The sequence below is a fragment of the Chlorocebus sabaeus genome, chromosome 28 (genome assembly GCF_047675955.1).
Source record: "Chlorocebus sabaeus isolate Y175 chromosome 28, mChlSab1.0.hap1, whole genome shotgun sequence".
NCBI classification, from domain to species: Eukaryota; Metazoa; Chordata; class Mammalia; order Primates; family Cercopithecidae; genus Chlorocebus; species Chlorocebus sabaeus.
In genome coordinates this window covers 2,277,837-2,290,978 of record NC_132931.1, presented here as the reverse complement: position 1 = coordinate 2,290,978, position 13,142 = coordinate 2,277,837, and the positions used below count along the sequence as shown (strand labels likewise).

The 13,142-nt window shown below is 47.0% G+C and overlaps 1 protein-coding gene across 9 annotated transcripts in view; it reads right to left on the bottom strand.

Annotated features, from left to right (window-relative positions):
- Window positions 1-13,142, bottom strand: part of CALN1 (calneuron 1) — a 732,697-nt gene that overhangs the window by 622,760 nt on the left and 96,795 nt on the right. The gene's annotated exons all lie outside the window — the stretch shown is intronic.

Genomic DNA, 13,142 nt, shown 5'->3' with positions numbered 1-13,142 from the left:
GCACACTGTGTGGCATTTAAGCCCAGGCAGGACCAACCTTAAAGTAACTGGTGCTCAATAAACATGTATTGAACACACATTTAATCAATGTCAGTTCTTTTTGGTTCCATTGAAGTTAAAAACAAACAGTAATGAAGACCAACAAAGACTCTCTAGAGATGTGAAGTTCAGAGAGTGTAACTGGAAGACGTTGGTGACGAAACCAACAGAGCCCTGGCCACCACGGATCAGGGACCCATCTAAGAAAGCAGTGCTCATAAGGATGTCTGCACGTTGCAGCAGGCAATGGCTTCTCGCAGCCACACACAGATGAGTCTCCATTTCTCATTGCTTGGCCCCTGAACATCGCATCCTGGGAAGAGTCCCTCTGCCCTCTTTCTGCTCTCTCAATTCTGGCAAGAGGTGCATGCCCATGCCTGGGAAGCGGTCTCCTATCAAAGTCAGCTTTTAGGAGATCAGGCTCAGAAAATGACTGTAGAAAGCAGGAAGAAGGCTTGAAGAGCTGTACGTGGATGGTGGACATTATTGTTGTAGATTGTTGTTGTAAATCTACACACACAGTACCCACTGAAAATTAGCCTCATTTGGCTCGAATGAAACAGGCTCAGCCCAAGGCCCTGTGCGTAACTCATCAGCCACTGGGGTGAATGAATGAAGGACAGACACATAAACCAGGGGTGAATGAATGAAGGACAGACACATAAACCAACTGGATGCTTTGTAATTTCCACCTGGACCAGAAACCCCCGTGTCCTTAGCTCAGATCTGGACCAGATGGTGTCTGGGTGCCCCTGACCTCTGAGGTCTCTGGTTCCCCAAGGTTGTGGGATAGAGTTGAGCCCTCCATCCCACAGGAATGATGAGATAGGACAGGAAGGGTGTTATGTCCTGTGATTGGGCTGGAACTTCCCAAGGGCTGGCATCTCAAAGATACCTTAAAGAGAGTAAGTGTCTCAAAGCAAGAAGCCATGTCTCACCAAACAGCACATGTGCAATGCATCCACGCAACAGCACTTGGCCTCACACACACACATACACACACTGGTCTTCAGATGCATGCTCACAGATCAGCCTTGTAACATTTCATAGCCTAGAGGTGATCTTAGACCCACCTAGCATGGCTGGGGAGGCCTCAGGAAACTTACAATTATGGCAGAAGGCAAAGGGGAAACAGGTATGTCTTCACTCGCCTGTTTCCTGAGACATATGCCCAGGAGCACTCACCCCCACACCCACATGGCTCCCACTCAACTTCACACAGCTGCACACTCTGTCCCCATCAGCACGCACCCGTACGCCGCTCACTTACACATGCCTATGACTCATATATTCACACACACTACAACACCCACTTCCCCACACACGCTGCACATGCTGAAACTCTTGGAGACTTCTCTAGTTAGCTCGTTAAGTTAAACAGGAGAAACAAGTGTGTCATTACAGTAGAAACGCAAAAAAAAAAAAAAAATGACATTTTATTTTCAGATATGCTTTTAGTTGCCATGGCAGTCCCAGCACCGTGGAAGTTGTGATTGGTGGTAAATGCATATTTCAAAAAGCAGTAATTAGCTCCCCATATGCAAAAACTTCTGAATATGTTGAGTCCCTCCTCTTGTCAGGTCCCCCCCCAAGGCAGTGTGGACATCAGAGCAAGGCACCCAGATGAGAACGCCAGGAGCTCTCTGCAAGGATGTTCCAAGCTGATGGTCACCAGGCTTCTGAGCCCAATACATTTAATGACTTGGAACCTGCCCACAGCTCAACAGGTGCACGGCACTGAAGGTGGCAGCTCCTTGTAAGGAACAATCGCTCCTGCTGCTCAGCTGGCCTCTGGTGCCCTCACTGCGTCACTCGGGATGTGCCAGAAAAACACAAAGCCAGGGGACCCAAAATGGAGCTGGCTCCTGCAGTGAGAAGCCATCTCTCCAGCATTCCCCTCTCCCAGTCACAGCTGCCTGCTGGCGTAACAACGGGGGAAGCCAAACTGCCCTGCACAAGCCGGACTGACCACCCTTGGCCAACTAACGAAGCACCCCATGTTGGCACCTGCAGAGAAGACAGACCTCCATCTTTCCATTTAACTGGCTTCTCCAAGACACAGGCACCTCCTGAGTCCTCACAGCCTTATGCATCTTGGGACCCAAGGTGCATTTCCCAATGAGCTTCCTTGTCCCCAAATTAACTGGCTACCTCATTTCCTGATGCGATTCCTAAGGACGATTCATTTCCAGAATTTGTCCTCTAAAGTCCATTTGCTAATTGCCTTTACAATCACCATCTGAAAGGTCAGCCGGGAGGAGCTGGATTTTTGAGCCTCAGTGTTGAAGTTAGAGCTTTGGGCTAATTCCTAGGCCCACATGAGGGTCCTTATCAGTCTTTTTTTTTTTTTTTTTGAGACAGAGTCTTGTTCTGTCTCCCAGGCTGGAGTGCAGTGGTGTGATCCCTGCTCACTGCAGGCTCTGCCTCCCAGGTTCAAGCCATTCTCCACCTCAGCCTCCCAAGTAACTGGGATTACAGGTGCACACCACCAGACCTGGCTAATTTTTGTATTTTCAGTAGAGACGGGTTTCGCCATGTTGGCCAGACTGGTCTTGAACTTCTGACCTGAAGTGATCCACCTGCCTCAGCCTCCCAAAGTGCTGGGATTACAGACATGAGCCACCAGCCCCTTGTCAGCTTTTCGTTCCAATAGGTGACCTACCCACTTCCTTTAGCACTGAAAATGTCCCTGGAACACTGGCCACTCTTTTAGGGCTCAGACCAGTAGGAGGCATTCTTATCCACCCAAAAAGTGATGCAGCCCTGGGTCTACCCTTTGAGTGCTCCATCACCTGCGTCACTGTTACCAACCCATAATATGCAGAGAATGGTGGAGTGATGTTGTTAAGAACATCGCTAATCAAATTAGACCATGCAGTCCAAATCCTGGCTGTGCCACTTAGGGGCTGTGTGACCTTAGGCAAGTGACTTAACCTCTCTGGGCTTCAGTTTCCTGATCTGCAAAATGAACCTGATAATAACACCTACCTTTTAAAGTTATTGTAAAGTGTTAGGCACAGAGCAGGTGCTACATATGCTAGCTACCTGATATGGTTTGGATTTGTGTCCCCACCCAAATCTCATGTCAAATTGTAATCCCCAATGTTGGAGATGGGGCCTGGTAAGAGGTGAGTGGATCACTGGGGTGGATTTTGCCCACTTTCATGCTGTTCTTGTGATAGAGTTCTCATGAGATCTGGTTGTTAAAAAGTGTGAGGTGCTTCCCTCCTCTCTTTTCCTCCTGCTCTGGCCACATGAAGACATGCCTGTTTCCCCTTGGCCTTCCACCCTAGTTGTAAGTTTCCTGAGGCCTCCCCAGCCATGCTTCCTGTATAGCCTGCGGAACTGTGAGCCCATTAAACCCCTTTTCTTTGTAAGTTACCCAGTCTCAGGGATTTCTTTATAGCAGTGCAGTAAGCAACAGACTAATACACTATCATTCTCCATTTTTTTCTTTTTGCACTAATAGATAGTGACTGAGCTCCTTCTCTGCTCAGATGGGCGCTGGACTGGATACACAGCGGGATGGAGGTGGGACATGCAGAAGTGAATCCACCACAGATGTAGCCTCACAGAGCTCGGAGTCAAGCTGGGAACTCAGACACAAACACACGGAACAGGGGAAGATTGTCTCTGCTCCTTCAGTCTGAAGGATCGGTTTGTTCCTGAGGGTATCCAAGAAGGCAGACTTTGATTCTCCCCTTCTGAGGCACTAGGTATGCAGATGTGCACTGTGTGGCATTTAGGCCCAGGCAGGGGCATCCTTAAAAAAATTGGTGTTCAATAAACATGTATTGAACACACATTTAATCAATGTTAGTTCCCTTTGGTTCCATATTGATGTTAAAAACAAACTGTAGGCCTGGCATGGCGCCTCACATCTATAATCCCAGCACTTTGGGAGGCCAAGAGGGGTGGATCACCCAAGATCAGGAGTTTGAGCCCAGACTAGCCAACATGGTGAAACTCCATGTCTATTAAAAAGAAACAAAAACAAAAATTAGCAGTGCGTGGTGGCTCACGCTTGTAGTCCCCAGCTACTCAGGAGGGTAAGGCACAAGAGAGAATCACTTGAACCCGGGAGGTAGAGGTTGCAATGAGCCGAGATCACGCCACTGCACTCCAGCCCGGGCAGCAGAGTGAGACTCAGTCTCAGAAAAAAATTAAAACACACACACACAGATGATAAAGACAAAGACTCTCTAGAGATGTGAAGATCAGAGAGTGGAACTGGAATATGTTGGTGATGTTGGTGACAAAACCAACAAGGCCCCGGCCATCATGGATAAATAATTTTTTGTATAAATTTATGGGATACAAGTGCAATTTTGTTACATGCAAAGATTGCATAACTTTTCTTTTTTTCTTTTTTGAGACAGGGTTGCACTCTGCTACCCAGGTTGGAGTACAGTGGCACAATCATAGCTCTCTGCAGCCTCGACCTCCCAGGTTCAAGTTATCCTCCCACCTCCAGCCCCCTGAGTAGCTGGGACTACAGGCGGGCACCATTACTCCTAGCTAATTTTTGTATTTTTTGTAGAGATGCAGTTTCACCATGTTTCCCAGGTTGGTCTCAAACTCCTGGGCTCAAGCAATCTGCCCACCTCAGCCTCCCAGAGTGCTGGGATTGCAGGTGTGAGCCACCACACCTAGGCCCAAGTATACTTTTTTGGGGTGGGGGCTGGGGGGCGGTGGTGGAACGGAGTCTTGCTCTCTGGCCCGGACTAGAGTGCAGTGGCATGATCTCAGCTCACTGCAACCTCCGCCTCCCGGGTTCAAGCAATTCTCCTGACTCAGCCTCCTGAGTAACTGGGATTACAGGTGCCCGCCACTGCTCCCAGCTAACTTTTGTATTTTTAGTAGAGACAGGGTTTCACCATCTTGGCCAGGCTGGTCTCGAACTCCTGACCTCATGATCTACCCGCCTCAGCCTCCCAAAGTGCTGGGATTACAGGCATGAGCCACCACACCCAGCCCAGCATACTCTTAAATGGATCTCTGTGCTTGTAACCCACGCACCAGATTGGTGGCTGAAGGCCACAGAGGCTGAAACGATGAGGTCGGCCAGTCCACTCAGACTGTATCCATATACCTCCCTTCCTCAGAGGCTGGCACAGGGTATACTCTTAAATCGATCTCTGTGCCAGCCTCTGAGGAAGGGAGGCATATTTCAGCCTCTGTGGCCTTCAGCAACCAAACTGGTACATGGGTTACGAGCAGACTCAGCACACCAAAGTCTTTCATGGATTTGATCCCTTTTGAAGTGTCTAAAATTCCAATCACTGGGAGCAAGATTGAGCTGAAAATCTAACGTTTGTGAATGGAGGAGGATGAGCCTGCATTGTTTATGGCCATAAATAATTCATAAGCATGGGTTAAATGATTTTATTTAGTCTCTGGGAGACCCATGGAACAGTGGTTCCCAGGCTGTTACTTGAAGACCCAGTTCAAAGAATCACCAAGGAACGTTCCCTCCCTTTTAACCACGTTGGGCATCAAGTTAAGAGTCTTTTGCATCTTGTGGTCTCTGCTAGATTTTACGATTGTTGAGGGCCATATTATAATCCTAATTTTTTCAATGCTTGATAATGGTTTTGCCCGTGGTCCTTTCCTCTAAAACCCTGCAAAGACGCACCACGTTTAACCCACAAGAAGAATTTATTTTTGTTATAAATGAACATAATTCTTTTTTGAAGATACCTTTTGGACAAAATGTTGCATGGTGCAGGTCATGCCATATGGTGTGTAATGAGGTACGAGTTGCTGACAAAAAAGAGGATGGGGGCAGAGTGTGAGCTCCAGCCTGCCCCAAAGCTAAGCCCTGCATTTGCTGGAACATGGAAGCCTGGAGCTCTTAAATAGGTAAGAGAGGTTGTCACATCTACTCAACTGCTTATAAGCAATGAAGTCTTGTCATTGCGCTTGTGTTTACTGACTCTGCAGAGGTGATTGTTGGCCATCATCTTGAATATCTTAATACTAAGATGTATTCAAAAGTACAAAAAAGAAATCTAAAACTGCTGATGTAGGATGTAGAAAATGTCCATGGAATTCCTTGAAAGATGCAAAAGCGAAATCCTTCTATGTGATGTAAAATGAAAACTTGTTTACATTCTCCCTATCTCTGTCCAAAACCAATTAGATATCATCATGAAAATAAAATACACAGTCAAAGCCAGAATTCTAAGCCGACATCTGAAAATTGAAATTAGCTTTTCAAATCACCTCCGTACAATTCTACTGCAGGTGAGACTTCTCAGGAGCCCTAACGTCCCTTCGGTCCTGGCTTAGACTGGCATAAGCAAAACATCCTAAACCCTGGTTCTTCAAAATGAAAACCAAGACCTATGAATGGCTCACAACAATAAAATTAACATTGAAAAGCAGAATAAAATAGGGAACTATATATATTTCCTGAACATAAATACATACACCTCCACATCAGCTCACAAGCCAGCACCCTACTTTCCAGGAAGCACTAGAAACTTTATTGCTAAACTCAGAAAAAATACAAGGATGTTCACTATCTCTGCTACTATTAACACTGTACTGTAGGCATTAACCAACATGATTAGACAAGCAATTAGAGGCATAAGATGGGAAAAGAAATAAAGTTATTTGAAAGTGATATGATTATATGTCTGGAAAATCCAAAAGAATTCATGAAAAAACCTATTACAAATAATAGGTGAATTTAGTAAAGCATTAGAATATAAGACCAGCATACAGAACTTAATAGGAGATGTGTAGAAGCAATACTGACTAAGAAGATAATGTATGAGCAGAGCCTATTTATAATAGCAAACATAAATAAATCAAAAGTTTTACAGATTTGAAAAAAAAATTGTATCAAAAGGAAAAAGCAAAGCAATTCCTTAAAATAGAAAATGAACTGGAACATACAAACACAACTGTATTTCAAGTTAATAGTTTAACTATAGAGAAAATCGTTTTTTTCAAGTTACTTTAAAACATAATATTTTGACTGAGCTTTCCAACTGAGACATAGTCTCAGGACAAAAAGAACCACAAAGAAATCATACATAAGAGATTCATGTAACATCATTAGGAATCAAGATTTTCTATGTTAGAGAAAAGAGCTGTAAATATAACAATTTTAAGGTTAAGTAAAAACTCTGAAATCTAGTCTGAATAAAAATATCAGTGTGAACTCATAATTTATTTTTGTCTTTAAAAAAATATGGACATGTCAGTTTTGTCACTGAAAAGACGTCAAGGTAATAAAACTCAGGCAATGAGCACCCAAATTGTAGTCTCTAAATACCATTTCCAGCTAAGTAACCAGTTCCATGGGAGGAAATACAAAAAGTCTTGTCAGGCCTAAAAGTGGATAAGCTCTCAATGATGCCAAATGACAGAGAAACCAACCGGAAGGCATATGCAATGACCAAATACAGTACAACTCATTATCCTGAAAACTGACATGAATGTAATTGCTAAGGCATTAAAGTAATTACTCTTTTAAACGTAATAAGAAAAGAACCAAACAACTGTCCTGCCTTTTCTATACAGATTATATTACAGGATAACCAAATAGTTGATGAAGCAATTCTCTTTTAGAGAGGAATCATAAACCGATAAAGAAAAAATCATAGATTAGAACGCCACCATAATCTGGAGCTTGTCTCCAGACTGTGAAAGTACCCAGATTCTGGCTCCCAACCTGGCCCAGCTGCGACCCAGCCGTCACCTGCACACAGCTGAGCCCACCGTGCCCTTCAGTTTCTGTGCCCACCTGTGTGTGGAATTTTTTCCTTCTGATGGGTTCTTGGTCTCTCTGACTTCAAGAATAAAGCCATGGACCTCGCAGTGAGTGTTACAGCTCTTAAAGGTGGTGCGTCCGGAGTTGTTTGTTCCTCCTGCTGGGTTCGTGGTCTTGCTGACTTCAAGAACTAAGCCGCAGACCCTCATGGTGAGTGTTAAAGGTGGAGTGGACCCAAAGAGTGAGCAGCAGTAAGATTTACTATGAAGCCTGAAAGAACACCACACCCACAGAGTGGAAGGAGCCCCTGGTGAGTTGCCCCTGTGGGGGGTGGGTCGCCAGCTTTTATTCCCTTATTTGGCCCCGCCCATGTCCTGCTGATTGGTCCATTTTACAGAGTGCTGATTGGTGCATTTACAATCCTCTAGCTAGACACAGAGCACCAATTGGTGCATTTACAATCCTCTAGCTAGACACAGAGCACCGATTGGTGCATTTACAATCCTCTAGCTAGACCGAAAAGTTCTCCAAGTCCCCACCGACCCAGAAGCCCAGCTGGCTTCACCTCTCACACCCAGGAGCAGCTGCCAGAGGAGCAGCCCCAGCTCTTGTCCCCTCGCCCTGCCCCCGTAAACCTGCTTTGGGAAAAACAAACTGGAACAATAAAAATGCCCCACATTCCAAATCAAGCCCTTGTCAAAGTCCCTTGTCTTCAGCCCAGGAAGTCCCCAGAAGCAGTCAAGCCACAGGACAGAGAAATATCTGGTGGCCCAGCTCTCCCTGGAGAATCCATCTCCCACCTCCAAAAGGAAGCACCCAGACCATGGAGGCCACAGCCCCAGGCCTGACTTCCCTGGTAGGATAATATTTAGGGTCACCATCTTTCTCCTGGGGCAGCTGGTCTAGCTCTGAGAAGGTTCTCTGATGGCTGTGCTGGCTCACTCTAAACCCATCTGGAGTAGGCCAGTGGCTGGTGGCCACCTTCAGACCTGGGCTCGCCCCAGGGGTTTGCACTGATAGGCGCCCTGGCAGAGATCACAGAGGCAGGTTCTGTTAGACACATGCACACACACACACTCTTACACGTATGCTCACTTACACACTTACACATACACTCATACGTACACACTGATGCTTGTGCCCACCCACTCACACACACTCACACACTCATACACACATATACACTCACACACACCACACATACACACATACAATCACACCTCACACACTCACACTTATGCACACACACATCACATGTATACACACACATTCATACACACACTATCATACACTCACATCCACACATACACTCACATACACTCATATACACACACCCACGAACATACACACTCATACATGCACACCACACATGCACATTCTTACACACATGTACACTCACATAGACTCATATAGCACACATGGACACACACATGTGCATACTTACACCACACATGCTCACATAAGCACACAAACTCACACATACACACACAGATACACTCATAAACACACACACATGCATACTCACAAGCTCTTGCATGCACTCCTGCACACCACACTCACTCTCACACACACATATACACACTAACATATGCACACACTCATACACATATACACTCACACTACACATACACATACAGACTCACAGTTATGCACAGTCACACACACAGTGCATAAACATGCACACACACATACACATATACATTCACACTCACACTACACATACACATATACACTTACACTTATGCACACTCACATGCACAGCACATATGCACACACTCATACACGTAACAAACACACACACTACACATACACACACACACACCACTCACAAACATTCCCACTTATGCATTCACGTGCATGGCACATACACACAAACATGCACACACATCCACACACATCACACACACTCACATATATATACACACATACATGCATACACATACACTCTTACATACATACACACACACCGCACTCTCACACAAGCATCCTCACATATACTCCCCCTTCCTTCTGTTTCTATGATGTCTGCTGTCTCCAAGGCTTTCTGTTTTTGAGTCCCCTGCTACAATTAAAATACTCCTGAGAGCAATTAAGCTTTGGCAGCTAATAACTTAATTACCCACTAATACCGTGTCTTCCCATCACCCTCGCCAAGCAGGAGCAGTGAGGTATGAGGCGGATTCACTCATTGGAGGCAGGCTGTGGGAAGATCCAGGATCCTGGAGTTTGGCGGGAAGCTCAGGAGACCCATGGTGGAGCCAGAGGCCCATGGGCCTCCTTGAGTCCTGGGGCCGAATCCTTCATTCCGTGCACCCACTACAGTGCAGTGTCCTTAACCAGGGCTCAAAATTATCTACTCACATGAAGAGTGACCTACAAAAGAGACTGACCTCATCAACCCCTGGTTCACAATTGGGTGGAGTGAGACAGAGAGGCTGAGTGGCTTCCTAGGGTCACACGGCTTCTCTTGCAGGCCAGAGGCCTTCTTGATGCCAGACCAGGGGCTCCTGGAATGGGTGGTGGCAAGACCCTCACGCCAGCCTCCCTGAACTCACTCCCCACTCCACCCTAACACTAGGCATAGCGGCACAGAACTTCCCAGAGACGTTACAGAACGGTAGAGATTGGAAGTCCAGTGTTGACCCCCAATCTGGATAATTCAAGCAAATATTTGAAGGAAAGATGTCCTGAATTTGCCATAAGCTGTATTTCTCCCGGGACGACTGAGAAGCAGTATCTGTAGACGGGGTAACATGAGCTGTGTACCCGTCTCTGTTGCCAAGTTGATCCATTTCATGGCAATGGTTTCTTTCCATTTTTGTGACATGCTCGGATGACCTGAGACTCCCATTGCTCATTTAATTTCCCTTCCCGGCCCCCAAATATACATCCTGAATTCCAGATATGCTATGGAGTGAATTGTATCCCTCATCCAAGTCCCTACATTGAAGCCCTCAAACACAATGTGACTATAGCTGAAGATAGGGGTTAGGGGAGGTCATTTTAAATGAGGTTTTAAGGGTGAGACCCTAATCCAATTGGACTGTGGCTTTGTAAGAAGAGGAAGAGAGGGATCTCTATCTCTGCCATGTGAGGACACAGCAAGAAGGCAGCTGTCTGCAAGCCAGGAAAGGAGTCCTCCCTAGAACCTGACCATGCTGGCACTTTGATCTTGGACTTCCAGCCTCCAGAGTTGTGAGAAAATAACAGCTGTTAAGCTATAGTTTAAGCTCCCCACCCACCAGTCTATGGTATTTTGTTATGGCAGCCTGAGCAGACTACTACAAAGTACCTAGATCTTTCTCCCTGTGGGAGCATCAGGGTCTAATTCATACTATTGTGTCATCCACTCCTGATGCACCTGTGTTTTTTCCTTCTTGTAAAACAGGGAAGGCCAGCTCAAATACCTACAGGGACCGGCAGTCATGCCAAGAGGCAAAGACCACGAGGAAATAGCTCCCTTTGTGCAAAGCGCTAGCGACGACTCATCACCCATCCATTGTTGCTATGAGTGAGTATGGCCCGGCATTGCCAGATGTCATGATTTAAGGAGGAGCTAGAAATCCAGATTGTGAATAAATCAGCTGATTTTTCAAATGCTGGCAAGGACTTCAAAGTTTCAAAACACTTTGGGAGAAAACCATAACAAAGACACAAGTAAACAAGAAGAAACAACAACAAACCTGTTTGTGGGCTGAACCGGGCCTGCGAGCCACCAACTCACGATCTCAGTTTAGTCAGTCCTCCTGGGAAAATGCTGGAAGCCTGAGTGATGACTAAGACAGCAGGGTCCCAGGCAGTGGGCAGAGGCCTGTGAGGGTACGGGGTGTGCGGGGGGCATAGAACCGCCCTACTGGACAGTGACTCCGCCAGCAGGTACCACCAGGCTCCTTCACCTAGGGCTTCTCTTGGCCAGTGCCCACCCAGGTGCCTGAGTCTGATCTGTTCCCAGGGGCCAGGATCCCACATCTAGAGGCAGCACAAAAACAAACAGCCCCAGTCTGGGCTCCATTTCCTTTGAGGTTGCAGGTCTGCTTCTGAAGTTGACCACCAAGGCTTATACTGTTCCCTTCACCCTACCCTTGACATTTTCCAATCTCCACCTGTGATGTTGAGGTAGGAGGCAGGACTTGACCCTAGACCAGACTGAAGACTGGCTAAAACAGGGAAGAAGGACTGGAAGCACCTCTCCGTAAGACACGCCCCCCAGTGCCATGACAGTTTACCATTGCCATGGCAACACCCAGAAGTTACCACCCCTCTTCTAAAAATTTCTGAATAGCCTTCCGCTTAATTTTCATATAATTAGAAGTGAGTATAAATATGACTGCAGCACTGTCCCTGAGCTGCTGCTCTCCACACACTGCCTGCGAGGTAGCCCTGCTCTGCAGGAGCAGTCACAGAGCTGTAACGCGGCTGCCTCAATAAAGCTATTTTCTTCTGCCACTGGCTCACCCTGGAATTGTTTCCTGAGTGAAGCCAAGAACCCAGCTGGGCACGGTGGCTCACGCCTGTAATCCCAGCACTTTGCGAGGCTGAGGCAGGTGGATCACCTGAGGTCAGGAGTTCGAGACCAGCTTGGCCAACATGGTGAAACCCTGTCCCTACTAAAAATACAAAACTTAGCTGAGCATGGTGGTGTGTGCCTATAGTCCCCGCTACTCAAGAGGCTGAGGCAAGAGAATCACTTGAACCTGGGAAGCGGAGGTTGCAGTGAGCCAAGATCGTGTCACTGCTTTCCAGCCTGGGCGGCAAAGTGAGACTCCATCTCAAGAAAAAAACAAACAACAAAAAGAACCTTCCCGGGCTTCACCCCAATTTGGGGACCCACCTCTCCTGCATCAGTGTCAGCATCTGTCAGCTGAGGGTTGAACTGGGCTGGGCTGGGCTGGGCCAGGAGGCAGAGAAGTGCGGGGCACAAAGAGGCCACAGAGAGCTGAGACCAAGTCTTTGGTCCAGGGCAAGTCAGTGGGGAAAGGCATGCTTAGCCAAGGCATGCTTCAGGTCTCCAGGTCAGCTGCCAGATGGAGGCTCAGCTTCCCTGGGATTCCCATAGAGCCTGAGTCTTCATCCAGGCCCAGAAACCTGGAGATATGCTCAATGAGTGCAGTCAGAGGGCGGTCCCAGCTGGGATCTGGAAGCCAAGAATAATAAGACAACAAGGGTTTGAGACGCACCACTGCTGTTTGGTGTCCTCGCCTCCCGAGGGAGGACAGGAGTGAGATGCCCCGTGCAATGGGATTGGCAGAGACCCTAGGCAGACCCCTGACTGCTCAGAAGATTGCAGTCTCTGGCCATCAGCCCGCCAAAAACATCCTACCTCCCACGCTCCGCCTTTGCATCCCAAATGACACAAAGATTAGCACCAGCCAACAAAATC